We start from the raw sequence: 4,255 nt of genomic DNA, 5'->3' as shown, positions 1-4,255 counted from the left end.
GATAACACTTGGTGCATGTATAAATTATTATGCATATAGATGACCACATTAAGTTTTTAAAAGAAACTTAAAATAGCTTTATTAGGGCCCTAGGTATGTTGTACTACAAGGCTGACATTGTTACTTTTTAAACAATATGCTCTTGGGCCTAATTGGTTGATCTTTTGAGCGTTACGTATCGTCGTCCCCAAAAGATTGCCTTTTACTAAGTTTGGAGGGCTTGCCCTCTTTGGGAACTTTACCATCTTATAGTACAACAACCCATTTTTCAAAAATTCATTTTCCAAAACGTCTTCTTATAAAGTAGTCCATGAAATGCATATGTTCAATGCAACTTATATTATAACATTTGAAGTTCCTAGAGGAACAACAGAATTAACATACAATGGTATTTAAGGACAACATTCTTCAACGCAGGTGGCAATGTCGTCCATATGGAGATCAAATAAAATGGGACTATAATATAGGCGGCATAGCCGACCATAGCATAATTGAGTAATATTATCACATATTAGGCGCCATAGCCGACCATATAAGGAATAAATAAGAAAATATTATAATATAGATGGCATAACCGACCATATAAAAATTCACATCATAGGAGTAATCACAAGATAAATGAATTGTTAAAACTGAAGTATGAAAATAATTTTGTCTCTACATTACAGTTCAAGTGTTACTTACCTCTTGACTTTGACTTCTCTAGACATTTCTAAATTAAGGATTTCTTTACTCTTGATATTATGACTTAGAATAAAAGATGATGAAATTTCTAGATTGCATTGAAAATGAAAAGGGGTAAGAGTATTTATAGGATTTTTTAAGGCTAATGGATGATTAGAATTTTGCCACCATAACTCTTGATTAATAGTTGAGATTATCCTTCATAAATACCTTACTAAATTCTAGAATTCTTAACTTTCTCTATAATTTTTTTTACATTATTGCTTATGTCATTGCTTATGTCATTGCTTATGTCATCATTACTTATATTATTACTTATGTCATCTTTACTTAGAATTAAATATTTTATATTATTATTATTATCATTATTATTTTAACACTTAAAGGGGCTTGTTAGCTTAAAATAAATTCTATTATATTTAAGTGAGAAAATTGTACCTCACAATTTCCTCCCCACTTTAAGAAAATTTCGTCCTCGAAATTTACTTACTGAATAGTTTAGGATACTTATTCTTCATCTCTTCCTCACGTTCCCATGTTGCCTCCTTGATAAGTGCATACTTTTCATATATTTTGCTATTAATTTCTCCATCTTTTTCTTGTTTTGATCTTAAATATTCTAGTTATTTTAGTTAATTTTTAATTTAGTAAATTATATTTTTATTGTGTTAATTTTTATCTTAGTTTATTTTATTTTGTTATTTTAGGTATATTCTGGGATTAAAGAAGAATTAAATTGAAATATTTAAGAAGAATCTGCTTGAAGGAATTAGGAAAGGAAATAACTGAAGATTTTTTTGGAAGCCAATTAATTAATTAATGCACATTTGGAAAATTGTTTAATGTGCATGGATTTACTTGACCAATTTAAAAAGATTGCGTGCATTGGATTAAATTATGGAAAGCAAATTGAAGAAAAAGGAAATTGGAAAAGTGGGCGACATGTGCATGGAAAAAAGAGGCCAAACCAATTAACAAGCTAAGCCATCACATGAAACCAAAATTGGAAAAAAAAGAGTGTGCTTTATTAGGCTTATGTTGAGTGTTAGAAAATGTATATTTATAAAGGAGAAAATCGTCATTTTACACTTCAAGTTTTACTAACACCCTTACTTTTATGTATTTAAACTTCTTGTGATTTAATTATGTGTGCTTTATTTTAATTAAGTATTTTATGTATTTTAGGGACATCATGGTTATTTCACAATGAACGAGAAATCAGACGGTAAAACGGACATCACTTTTAAACTCAGGACAGTCGAAAACCTTAGGAGGAGCATAAAAGGAAAAATACCACTATTCACATATACGGTACTATTTATATGTACGGTATTGTCTACGTTACTGTTCACGATACTATTCACATAGACGGATCGATAACATGGCATTGACCGATGATGTGGCATTGACTGATGAGGTGGCACGATTCCATTGGAGAGAATTCTTATGCACTGTTGATTGGTGACGTGGCAGCATGTTAGTGGACCAAAAATTACGCGTACGGTACATACATATACACAAGATTATTTTCAACCAAACTGCGTCACTGTTCAAACCAGTTGACTGTTTAAACCGCGTATTGTTGACTGATGACGTGGCGCAATCCTGAGTGTTCAAACTATTTTTAATCCGATGGCCATGATTTACTCAATGTATCTATAAAAAAAGAGACCTCTCCCCCCTAATTTGGCATCTCTGGATCCATTTTTGGGCTCCATTTTTTATAATTCCTTCTCCATCTTGTATTTTCTACTATTTTAATAAATTTCCATTTTGCCCCTAGTTCAATTATGAGTAGCTAATTTTCTTTCAAGCTTGGGTTGAAGGTGAAGTCTCAACATGTGTCATGGGCTTTATTTGGTAAATTTATTTTCTCTTCCCCTCTAGTTTTCGTGGATGTTTTGACTTCTCGTCGACAAATAATAATAATCTTGTCTAGATACCGCCCTGGTTTCACCGGCTGCCTAATACAAGGTTATTATTATTTGACACAATAAGCCCTTAGCACTATATTGATTAGAGTGTGGTTCATGAGGTGTGGATTCCCCCCTCATGATTTAATTGACACTAATAAGGAATATTTAGCTCATGGTGCATGTTGATACGGATTCAGATACCCAAGCGCTACAATTATTATAGTTTCCACTTTAATTTAATTCTGCCATTTCAATTCAAATATTAGGATATTCCAAATCATCTTTACCATAAATCCAACCACCCATTTAGAAAAATTGATTCTACACACAATTAAAATCCACCTCCTCGTGTAATCGACACTCGTCACCATTGATCTATTTTACAATAGATTCTTGCACTTGCAAGTTCAATAAAATTTACACAATAAGTTTTTAGCGCCGTTGCCGGGGAGGTAAGTTATTTTAATTCGTAGAATTAATTTTTGTGAATAATTTCTTTTATTTGTTTTCTTGTAATTTTTTTCTTATTAAAAAAAAGGAAAAAAAAGTAAATCTGTATTTAGAGGTAATAATTTCTTTTCTTTCTCTATTCTTTAAAATTCTGTAATTTAATTTTTAATTTATTTTTCTTTGTAATTTTTTGTTTATCTTATTAATTTATTTTTAGTTAATTTATTTCATGTATTTGTTTTAGTGTGTTTTTATAGAAAGGTTGTAACAGCGTGATAAGGTTAGTACCATAATTTCTCCTTCTTCTTCTTTTTTTATTTGTTTTGTTCTCATTTATTTTGTGTTCTTTGCATGCATGGTCGAAGGTCATTATTACCTAATCTTGAGCCTATAGACCTTGAATTAGAAAAAATACTGCACACACACAAACATGTTAAAAATAAAATGAATTTGCAACAACAAACACCACCACAGAAGAGGCCATTTAAGGACTACTTCAGTCCCTTAGCTAATTTAAGCACATCATGCATAAGATACCCAAACATAGCTACTAGGAGTTTTGAACTAAAACCTAGTGTGCTAAATTGTCTCCCAACATTCTATGGCCTAGAAAATGAGGACCCATATAATTATCTGAATGATTTTCATGCTGTTTGTCAAACTTTTAAATATGAGAATTTTTCAGATGATGATGTTAAATTTAGATTATTCCCATTTTCTTTAAAAGATAGAGCTCGTTCATGACTCAATACATTACCTGCCAATAGCATCACATCATGGGAACAAATGGTAACTAAATTTTTGAATAAATATTTTTCAGTGCATAAAACCAATGCTATTCGCAGCGAAATCTCAGAGTTTACCCAGAGAGAAGACGAGCAGTTTTTCAAAACATGGGAGCGATTCAATGGGTTACTCTTAAAGTGTCCACATCATGGGTATGAGAAATGGCACCAATGTCAATACTTTTTAGAGGGATTATTGCCGAATGTGTAAAAATCGCTAATGACAACAAGTGGAGGAGAGCTAATGTCAAAAAGTGCATAAGAGATTTGGGAATTCTTCCAGCGACAAGTAGATAATTCCCAACAACGGAGTCGATCACTCAGGAATACTAAAAGAATTAAGGGAGTGAATGAGGTTCACATTGACGAGTCAAGTTCAGGAATTAAAGAAGTCAAAGAAATGATTGAAGGTCTTTCTCG

At 31.7% G+C, this 4,255-nt stretch overlaps 1 non-coding gene across 1 annotated transcript; it reads right to left on the bottom strand.

Annotated features, from left to right (window-relative positions):
- Nucleotides 1–3,887: 3,887 nt before the first annotated feature.
- On the bottom strand, nt 3,888–3,991 carry LOC112101282. Its single transcript, XR_002907409.1, has one exon. It is a non-coding gene; the product is annotated as a small nucleolar RNA R71 (small nucleolar RNA).
- Between the last annotated feature and the right edge of the window lie 264 nt (nt 3,992–4,255).

The sequence above is a fragment of the Citrus clementina genome, unplaced genomic scaffold (assembly GCF_000493195.1).
Source record: "Citrus clementina cultivar Clemenules unplaced genomic scaffold, Citrus_clementina_v1.0 scaffold_2, whole genome shotgun sequence".
Classification (NCBI taxonomy): domain Eukaryota; kingdom Viridiplantae; phylum Streptophyta; class Magnoliopsida; order Sapindales; family Rutaceae; genus Citrus; species Citrus x clementina.
Note: the sequence above shows the minus strand (reverse complement) of the source record. Positions and strands in the feature narration are given on the sequence as shown.